The sequence below is a fragment of the Camelus bactrianus genome, chromosome 29 (genome assembly GCF_048773025.1).
Source record: "Camelus bactrianus isolate YW-2024 breed Bactrian camel chromosome 29, ASM4877302v1, whole genome shotgun sequence".
Taxonomy (NCBI): Eukaryota; Metazoa; Chordata; class Mammalia; order Artiodactyla; family Camelidae; genus Camelus; species Camelus bactrianus.
The window spans coordinates 27,316,885-27,328,229 of NC_133567.1; the positions used below are offsets into that span (position 1 = coordinate 27,316,885).

The following is an 11,345-nucleotide window of genomic DNA, read 5'->3' on the forward strand; positions in this document are numbered from 1 at the left end:
TAAATTACATAGATCAGCTGGGCAAAGGAAACAATATCTTTTGTTTAAATTACTCTGTAGCAAGTGAGAATATCAGCTATTCCACGTAGGGAAAAGATAAAACAGGTTGGAATTTAGGAAACTTGAATTCTTATTTTAATCTGCCAGCATCAGAATGTGCAATTTTAGAAATGTTTCTTTCCTCCCCTGGGTCTCACATTCTTTGTATGCAAAATAAAAATAATGAATTGAATACACTCTAATAACCCATCCAATCAACAAATCAACAGACTTTGTTATTTGTTCATTTATTTTCAGATCAAATTCTAGTTTCCATGCACTTTAATTACTGGCTCATTTATACTATAATATGAAATCCAGGATAATTATTTTGTTTATGGTGAAACATATCCAACACTTTCCAGAGATTTCTCATTTTGGTGAGCTCTTAAATTAAGCAGCTAACAACTTGGAACAGAAATGGAATCAACAGGCTTTTATTTCTACTACATGCTGGTTACCCCAGCCTAGACAAATGAAATAAACTTTTCAAAGCCTCAGCTGTTACATCTATGAATTGAGAATAATGTATTCATCTCATGGGGTTATTTTGAGATTAAATGTGAAAGAGGATTGCAAATAATAAGTCCCCAGCGTGTGGACATTTTTAAATAGCAAATTTATTGTAGGTTAGAAATGGACAGGGTTATGTGTTATTAACTGAATTAACAAACTAAGTAAAATATCTTTACAATTATAAATTCTGAGAGAGGAGATAGGAAATTCTCAGAGGAAGAAGGTGGCATCTTTCAAATCCCCGAGTGCTTCTTGAATCTATTTTTAATGTTTGCACAAATCAGGATGAGAAATAGTCTTCTGAAAACCTTTGCTGAAAGATGAACGTTAAAGAAGGATCCTGCTATCTGGTAAGTTTTTACATGAGAGGTAATGTGCAGCCAAGATCAAGATCAAGACTTGAGGTCAGTCTTGAATTATATCTTCGGGTCTGCTCCTCATTGTCCTGGAGTACAAGGCTTCTCCTTGTCCCAAGTTTCCTATCTTCCAATCGCATAGAACTCTTTAAAAAAAAATCAAATTAGATAAGTTATATAAATTTCTTTGCAGAATGACTAGCATATATGAGGCAGTCTATATTACGTTTTGATCATTATAATAATAATTGCTAACCTTCATACAACTTTATAATTTATCAAATAACAACATCCCTCAAGATGAAAGCAGGCTCTTTAGTCCTTAGTTATCACAGACTTTTAACGTTTCAGACACCACCAAAATGGAAACTGAGAGGAGCTACTGGTACATTTTATTTCAAAGCAAGTTTTAAAGGAGATTTTTATAAATCAATGAACTTGAAATAAATCCCAAACAAAATAAAACAGCAAACCCATGATGAACTAAGACACAGGCAAGAATAGCTAAATTTTTATGAGTGTTTTAGCTTATCTCTCTAAAATGGTCGTTATTCCAATATCCAGAGGAAAAACACTTTTTAAACAAGTAAAATCATGACTCTCATAAGATGAATATATGACAAAGTGTTTTTAATCTCATTGATTAATGAAGGAATTATTAAGATAGTTTAATCAGTAGAAAGGAAAATCCAGTGTATCACTCTTAACATCACTCACTCAGGGATGTGTAATGAATTTACAAATAAATGCAAAGTTGGCTTTATGTGTAATGGTCAGGGAAATCAGTCATACTTCCACCAGACAACATGTCATTTCTTCATTTCTATGGGCAAGAATTATTTGCATTATTGTCAGTTTTCTATAACTTCAAGAGTTGTAAAACAGCTTAAAGTCAATAAAAGGCATAAATCCCATAGAATTATGACCCCAAAGGAATGATATAGATAACACACATATTTTTAATGTTATATTTCTGTCTTTCACAATATTTTCTCCAGACACAAGTTACATTTATTTAGCAGCAATATGTCAAAAGAAGTACAGAAGCCTCATGAATGAAATAAATGTGCATAAAGAAAATGCTTTCACATTTACATTTTTACAAAGGAAAAAAATTCTGAATCCATTGGAGTTTGAACAAGCAACAGCACACTTAATATGGGAAATTAAAAAGACTTTAATATGTTTACTTGTCAAGGTGGGTAGAGTTGAGGGAAACTAACTCATCCCAGGGTTAGTAACAGTAGGAAGCTGTTACCACAATAGAGCCTCACAGAGCAGGGAGAGAGATAACAGGAACCCAAAAGGTCCATCCAAGGAGAGAAGCCTCAGTGAAAGGCACTCAGCCATTGACAGACTACAGTAGGGAACCGACAATATGCACCAGGACATTCCTTCTTTTCTTCCCATCTGCCCAGGAATATTCAGCTGTTGCTACCTCTTGGCCAGAAGACAAGGGAGCTGGTTAAAGCTGACCAGGAAAGATAGATGCTCAAGGCAGAGAGAGTGAGAGATCTCAATGGATGACAGAAGTATAATTTTTAAACTTCCAATGGTTTGTTCAGTTTTTGTTTTTTGAAGTAAGGGAGTAAATGTTATTTTGGGAGTTATCTTGAAAAAAGAAAGCATGGGGGAAATGAGTTTGCCAGTTTATTTATTCACTTAGTTTTATTGAATGGCAATGTGAGTCAGACACTGAACCAAGTGCTGGTGAAGACAGATACAGACCTGTATATCTTAGATTTACTTAAGTGGCTTTTAAATGAAATGGGGTGATTTAGACTTAATCTGTATATCAACAGTGTGCAGAACCAGAACCAATAGTTGTACAACTTTTTTTTTTTAATAATTAAGAATGAGGTTTCAGCCATTTTCAGTGGCTGAAAAGCAATCAGGTTTATTATATTGTGAGCTCCTGTGACTAGACATCCTTCAGCAAAAGCCTAAGGGCCAACTGTCAGATGGCATTGAAGGATTTGGGCATCCTTGTAAAAGGCTAAATTAAACAGCCTCAAAATTTCACTCAATTTTATCATGTTTCTTCTCATGCACACTATGGAAAAAAATACTTTATATTATCAAAAAGCTTTGGATTATCTGAAAACCCAAAACTTTAATTTCTCATTACTTTGCTACTGAAAATATTTTCTTTATAGGTTAATGCCCCAATCCTAAATTCATCATCAGAATTGAAATTAAAGACGGAATGAATGTGACTTAATTCATTCTAATGGGGCTTACACAGAATCCTCAGATGCAGAGAATTCTTTTTTTGTTGTTGTTGTTTTTTTGGTGTTACTTATCACCTACATTGTCACTGTCATGGGCAACCTGCTTATTGTGGTTACTATTATCTGCAGCCAAACTTTGAACTCCCCCATGTATTTCTTCCTGACCGTCTTGTCTTTGATAGCTGCATGCTACTCCTCTTCCATAATCCCTAAAATGTTAGCTGACTTGCTCTCCAATTCAAAATGGTATCCTTCAGTGGCTGCATGACACAGCTCTGTACTGAACATTTATTGGGAGCTTCAGAGATTGTCCTCCTTGTGGTCATGGCCTATGACCACTACATGGCCATCTGTAGACCTCTGCATCATGTGACCATCATGAATCACCAAACATGCTGCCTCCTGGTGGGAGTGTGTTGGGCAGTGGGTTTTCTCCACTCTATTGGACAGATCCTAGTCACTTTCTGGCTCCCATTCTTTGGCCCCAACACCATGGATCACTTCATGTGTGACATTTTCCCCCAATACAACTTGCCTGCACTGACACTTTCCTTGTTGGTCTCTTGGTTGGTGTCAGTGGTGGGGTAATCCCTGTGCTCAATTTTGTAATGTTATTGGAATGGCATGTGGTCATCCTGTGCTCCTTGAGGACTCACATCTCTGCTGGGAGGAAACAAAGCCCTGTCTACCTGCAGCTCCCACCTCACAGTTGTCATCTTGTTCTTTGCATCTTGTATTTTTATGTATGTGACCAGTAGCTACTTTTCCCATGGATAAATCCATAGCAGTGTTCTATACTCTTGTTACTCCCATGTTAAACCCTGTCATCTACACAGTAAGGAATTCAGGGGTAAAAAATGCCGTTAGAATGTTATTAAACAGGAATGTATTTTAGATAATGAATGATCCAATATTAAGATTTTACTTCCAAGATGATCTTTACTTTTCATATTTTTTTTATTATAAAACCTTTTCCATACCTCTTACCTGATGCTGACAGCATCTCTGAAAGGTAGATATTATCAGGATTATTCCTATTTTACACATGAAGAAAAATGAAGTTCAAAAATGTTAAATAATCTGTCCAGTATCAGAGACAGAGCTAGCATTCAGATCTTCTTTTATCTAAATCCAAATCTGATACTCTTCAATCATTTCAAAAGATATTAGAAAAAAAATTTCATCAGAACCTATCTTGCATTGTAGTGATTGAAAATTATTCCTTTCAAATTAGAGAGTTGTGTAATGTACTTTTGTATGTAAGCAGTTGGTATTCAGAAAGCTATATGGCCCGTTGGTGTCTAGGATAACATGAAATATATTATAGAAAGAAGATACTTGCCAGTACTTTATTGGCACACACTTGACATACCTAATATTTAAAATTGTATTGGATTTCCTGTTCTGTTGAGTAAAAGTTTTCAGTTATCATAGAAATACATTGCACAGTATTAAAACTGATGTGAAAATTGTAAAGTGCTCTCAAAAGGTCATAACAGCTTTCTGAAATTAAAATTTAATGTTATTATGTTACAGAAAAAAAGGAGGATAAGAAAGGTTAAATAACTAGATCATACAACATGAAAGTCAGCTCTGAGCCCAAATAATCTTACCCACATCCTGTGATCTTTTCATTACACAGAATTCCCTGGGGCTGGTATTTGACTATGGTTAGGTATATAATTTTTTTTTCTTATTATATGCCATAGGAAGTGACCATATATTTTATTAGAAATTATTAGTAGTGATTAAATGCAGGTGTTTTTCAAAGTAAAATATATTTGTAAATATATAAATTTTATTGTAAAACACAGAAAAATATATTCGTAACACAATTTCACTATTAAAATGTTGGCCTTACATTTAGTTCCTTGAATCTGGAATTGTCTTTGAAAACTGCTTTAGGAGAATATTTATGATGGGCATGAAAAAAAAAAAGCCCCAAGAATAATTAATCCTTAGTTGACAGAAGAAACTATTTCTCAGTTTAGCAACTTACCTAAGTTATTAGACTCTGTTGTGAACTAATTTTGGCTCTTTTCAAAAATGAAGTCCACTACCAAAATACATATGTGTGCATATGTTGTAATAGTATTTAGTTTCCTCTTTTGATAGGAAGATTCAGCCTTCTATTTCATAGATACCATACGTTTTATTGAAGAAATCAATGGACTCTATGATGTAACAATATTTAGCAAGCATATTAAGGTTATTTTCATGATGGAGAGTAAGAACACTAGCTTCAGAATCAGGAGATATGAGTTTTATGTCACATTATGCCATCATTTTTTTCCCATAACCTTAAACAGCTTCCCCTATTTCTGTAAGTAGTTTAGTTAGGTAAGTTGGAAGATGTTTCCAAGTTCTGTGATTTGCCCGAGTCAGTAAGTTTATTGCCATAAACATTGTCATATTTGCTTCTACTTCAATTGGAGTTAAAATTAGAAGAGCTATGAGACCACAGTCCACCTCCTAAAACTTTTCTATTTTTGGTAAACAACTTCTGAGATTCTCTTCTTCAGTAAAATTGCCTGTGGATTGGACTAAGACAACATGGTCTCTGCTCTTGAGTGCTTTGTTACTTTGAGAACATGTTCCTCTACTTACTGAAATGCATGGCACTGCCATCAGAACATTTTGGCAGGTACCTTGATTTTGTGAAATTAGTCCCTGAACCCCTCAAGATTAAACCATTTCTCATCTAATTTCTGATCAACTGTGATAAGATCCATACAAAATTTCCTCTGCTTTCTTTCTGATTTACTCTTTAAGTTTGAGAATATGTTTTGCTGTTTCTTCAGGGTTTACAACACTCTGACCTTGGATTTGTATTCTGGGTACAACTTTCCTGGTAGAGCTCCCGGAACTCCTTTTTTGAAAAGTTGTTTTTGTGGACAATCTTCCCTGATTCACACCTAACTCTGCTCTCTTTCTATGTCATGCTTCTCTATGGCTTGGGGAGCTAGACTAGGCAGGGGTTGGGGTTTTAAAGCAATCTCTCTGCCCAATACTGTAGCTATTTAAGTAGAGTCTGGATGGCTACTTAATGGGCCATTGTGAATGGATGCCAAGCTTTTGTGAGGTTGGAATGATGGCTTTTTCTGTACATGCTAATTCTCTGACCTGACTCTGATTTTCATTCCAAAGTTGAAAGACAAATTCAAGTTGAAAGACATTTTCATGATGACACTTCAGGAAAATCCATATTCCCCATAGTTGCTTAGATAGTTTCAAGTCCTCATTCATACAATCTTTGGCACCTAGCTTCACAAATACTATTTTGACAGTATAATATTAAAGTGTCTAGTCAAATCAGGTTTACTTATGTGGTTTCAGTTTTCTCAAACTCTTTCCCTTCATGACACATGCTGCTCACAGTGACCACATTCTTTGCAGCTGATACAGAGTAATGTACATTTTTTTTCTTATTTTTAATGCAAGCATATTTGAATGTGATGATTTAGTGTGGTTCTATATAGGAATGTTCATGAGTTGAATTGCACTGAATTAATTTTAAGAATAATTTCAAATTTTAATTCTGTTTATTTTAGTAGATAATTGCAATAGGCCTTACAATTGGTGGCAGTATAAGAGTATCATGACACTTTAGTCATAAAACTGTAAATGCAACATAAGAATCCTGTCCCAGAATTTAGTGCCCTAGCTTCTTATTTCCCCATGGCAAATGGTGTTTGCATTTTCCTGTTGTAATATAAACTTGTTGAAAATTGTGCATATTGATGCTTTTTTTTCCTATTCCATAGGAATATTATGAGATTACATTTAAATAGTTCAAATAAATGCATTCTATCATCTCCGAATGCAATTGAAGAATGAAATTATTTTCATCATTATCATTATCATGGCATCTCAGTTCCAGAATGAGACAAGATCCAACTACTTTGAAAATTGCTGTGAATTTTACAAGCTGTAAAGTGCCAATATAATAAGATTCATAATTATCACTTAATGTACATCTGAAAACAATACCTAAGGTTATGATTAGCATTAATGGTAGAGCAATTAATGTACAGAATACATTCATGAAATTTTAAATCAGATAGTTATCCACCCAAATTATTAATTCATACAATAGTCAATATTCAAACTCCATATTATACACATTTGTTATCAAATACTTAAACTCAGAAGTGGCAAAGTTATTTTTTTTTTCTTTTATCATAGTGTTTTGTCTTCACGTGGAGCTAATGAGAAGTTGAAAATTAAAGATGCATGCTATAAGAATTCTATTCTGAAGTTCTTGTGTTGCCAGCAAGATCTCCTAATGATGGTGAAATACTCCTGAGGTCCACCATCCTCAGCTAAGAAACTCCACCAAATTGGCCTACACACAGGAAATGTGGTAGCACTCTTAAGGCACAAGAGAAAGACTTTATCCAAAGGTAAATCAGCAAGGACACTGATTGTAGCTGAGCTAGTTGGCATTTTTCATTTTACCATTTTATTCTTTCTTGGTGAACTAAAAGCTGCCTGAGGCCTTGGCCATAAGACTATGTCAGACAAGTTCATAGGTAAGATTTCTCTTTCCCCAGGAATTCATATAATCATAGATTCTCATTTAAATGAATCTTACAAATTATATAATCACCTGTCATCCTCACCAATCTGAGATTTCAATCCTCCAACATGCAAAATGTCAAGAAAGATCAACTCAACTCAACTATAATACCACCAACTTAGAAGTAAAAATATTTGGGTTTCCTTCCTCAGTGTTATATATTTAAATTAGTTATAGAAATAATATAGTTAGAATTAAATTAGTTATAACAGTTATATAATGCAAATTTACATTAAACATTTTTCTTACTTAATAATTCAATGTAAGAATTTTCCTATGATATTGCACAATTTTTAAAAACACTTCTGTTACAAACTACAGATGAATCAAAGAGATGCACTATATTTTAATTATTCATTTCTCCAATGTTGAACAGTCCACATAGTTTCCAAATTTTCCATGACTCTTAAAAATTGTGTTGAATACATTTGTAAATAATTATTTTTTTGTTTTAAAAATATTTTTCTTTAGGGTTTATTTCTACAAAGAGTATTGTGGACCCAAAGGTAAAAGAAAAAAGCAATTTTTATTTCTTTAGTTATTTCTAAACCACTTTTATTAATTATGTCTAATTCTTACTATATGTATAGTATACGCTTTTCTGACCTGTTGGGTAAGTCAACCTGAGATTAAGGGAATGCAGTGAAGCCACTGCCCTTTGTTTTCACATATGGATACTTTTTTCATCTTGGGAAATCAAAAGATAAAATCTTTATCCATTTATCTTTGAAATGAAAAGACATAATTTTGGCAAAATACACCTTATTGTGCTTATGTTTTCTCTTTTCTTTGGGAAATTTATGTCCCCAAATTTCCTCATTTATTAGTAATGCAGTATTCAGTAACTGGGAATGATGGATGATGGATGCTGTGGGAAGATGGGAGAAGGAGACATGAGAATGCCTGTAGCAGAAGCATAAAGGGATGGGCAGGTCATTCACATCATGGAGGGATGGGTTGCTGCTGTTTGGTAACAAAATTTCAGTCATTAAGGACATTTAACAAGGACACATTTCATGATTGTGTAAACAAACATACATTAATATACATAGTAAGTCTCCAGTAAATATTTGTTGAATGAGTGAACTTGAGGTAGGTGTTAATAGATTTTACATGTGTCTGGGTTATGTGTGTATATGTGTAGATATATAGTACATTATCTCCTTCTCTGTCTTATCTAGAAGACTTTTTTTTTGTTCTCCACATTATATTTTTATTTTTAGAACATTGGAAAAGGATTTTTTTCTTGATAGATCCTTGCATATTGAACACCCATGAAAGACTATTTTTATTCAAGTCTATGAAATCTGTAAATTTACTGCATATGACTATGTTAAATTATATGTGGAACAGATTTTGAAGAAAAAAACTATTGTTTAGGAAACACTATAATTATCTTGACAGTAAAATGACCCACCAATATATTCTTTTTTAGAGGGTATTAATATTTCATATTTACCCTATAAGTGTATTTGAAAATATTACGCTGGAATGCAGCTTACTTTCAAATATTTGTGTTTCTCATAAAGTGCAGAGCAGTGATAAACAGAGTAGGAGGATAAGCACATTTGAATTCCTTATGTTCATGGTCTGGGGAAGCAAGTGTATTCTTATCCACGGAGAATGGAAATTCAACAAGCATTCACTCATTATCCAGTGGGTTTCAGGCACTGCAGACATTATGCCAGGCACTATGATAGGTGCAGTGAAGAAACACATCTGAGTAGCTTATGTGTTCCGTTAGGTACCAAGGAGACTGATTTGCCAATATTTATATACATTTGCCTAAGGTGCCTGCTTATGGGAGATATTTATTGATGATGTCTTTCTTTCCACAGTTAGAGTGAGGCTTCAAATATAAATTCTCAAGGAAGAGGAAATACCTCTTACCTGTGTGCAGCAGCTCTCAGCTTACAATATACATCTGAGAATTACAATTTGTAAGCCCACAGACACAGAGGAGGGATCAAAATCATGGGACACAGAGAAGATTCAGCAGAGTCATATGGAGTTTTAACCAGAAAAATAATCAAGATCTCATGTAGACAGCCCAGGGTTTTCTCAGTAAATTACCCTTCTGATGTTGTCCTATAGATGTTTTACAGGTGACAAGTACTAGGTGTCTGAACAAAAGGAAACATCATGAAGGAAGTAAGAGAGAATTGAAATAAGCACTGAGCAGGAGTGTCAAGGACGTGCTCCGCAGGTACACTGACTGCTCTGTTTTTGCACCAAGATATTCAGACCCCAATCCTTTTATGATTAATGAGTGACATTCCTTATTCTTGTAGGTAATTCAGGCCCCAGGAAGGTATTACTTCCTGAATGGACCTCCTCATGCCTCCCAACAATGTGACTGAGTTTGTTCTCTTGGGACTCACACAGAATCCACACCTGCAGAAAATACTTTTCATTGTCTTTTTGCTCATTTTCCTATTCACCCTGCTGGCCAGTCTGCTCGTGGTCATCACCATCTCCCTCAGCCCCACACTTTCAGCTCCCGTGTACTTCTTCCTCACTTGCTTGTCCTTCTTAGATGTCTCTTTCACCTTTGTCCCCACCCCTAGAGGAAATAGATGTACATAAGGAAAATCCTTTCACCAGAGGAAAACCATCTCCTGGGGTGGCTGCCTGACTCAGCTCTTTTTGGAACAATTCCTGGGAGCATCAGAGATCATCATCCTCATTGTCATGGCCTGTGACCACTATGTGGCCATCTGCAAGCCTCTGCACTACACGACCATCATGCAACAGGGGCTCTGCCAGCTCCTGGTGGTGGTGGCCTGGACTAGTGGGATCCTACATGCCACTCTGCAGATTCTTTTCATCAACTTGTGCTTCTGTGGTCCTAATGTCATTGACCACTTCAGTGTGATTTCTTCTCACTTTTAAAACTGTTCTGTAGTGACGTTTACAGGTTTAGGACTGTGGTGGCTGCTAACATGGTGGCATGTGCTTACTGATTTTTTTCATGCTACTCATCTCCTGTGTAGTCATCCTGAGCTCCCTGAAATCCCATGGCACTGAAGGATGATGCAAAGCTCTGTCTACATGTGGCTCCCTCTTTACAGCAGCAGTGCACTCTTTTGTCTCATGTATATTCATCTACACATGTCCTGTGACCACCTACCCATGGACAAGTTGGTGACTCTGTTTTTTGCAATCCTCACTCCCATGTTTAATCCTATCATTTACACAGTGAGAAACACAGAGGTGAAAAATGCCATGAGGAGTCTGTTGAAGAGGAGAGTAACTTAGGTTGTTCATGATGCCAAGAATGTGATGATTTATATACATAGGGAAGTTTATACCTGTTGTAAATTGTGAAAAAAATAATTCAGAAGTTTTGTGGATCACTGACAGGAAAACAGGGCCTAGAAGCTAACATTTGTTGGGTATTTATTATTGGCTAAGCATTTATTAGGCATTTTTCTATGACTTGTAATGTACTGTACCAAAGCTTTAATGAATGTTCATGGTCATATCTTCAGAATAGCCAATGGAGAGAACAACTAGAAACCCCTGGTTTGATGATTGTAGAGTATGTTTTTCTCCAGAGTCTTCCTGCTGCTTCACCACATTTTTCATACATGTTACTTGGATGAAATTAGTTTTTCTATCGGA

General features: G+C 35.2%; 1 pseudogene; it reads left to right on the top strand.

Moving 5' to 3' along the window:
- Window positions 1-10,046: 10,046 nt before the first annotated feature.
- LOC105081070 (olfactory receptor 4C3D-like) lies at window positions 10,047-10,979 on the top strand (annotated as a pseudogene).
- The last annotated feature ends 366 nt before the right edge of the window (window positions 10,980-11,345 follow it).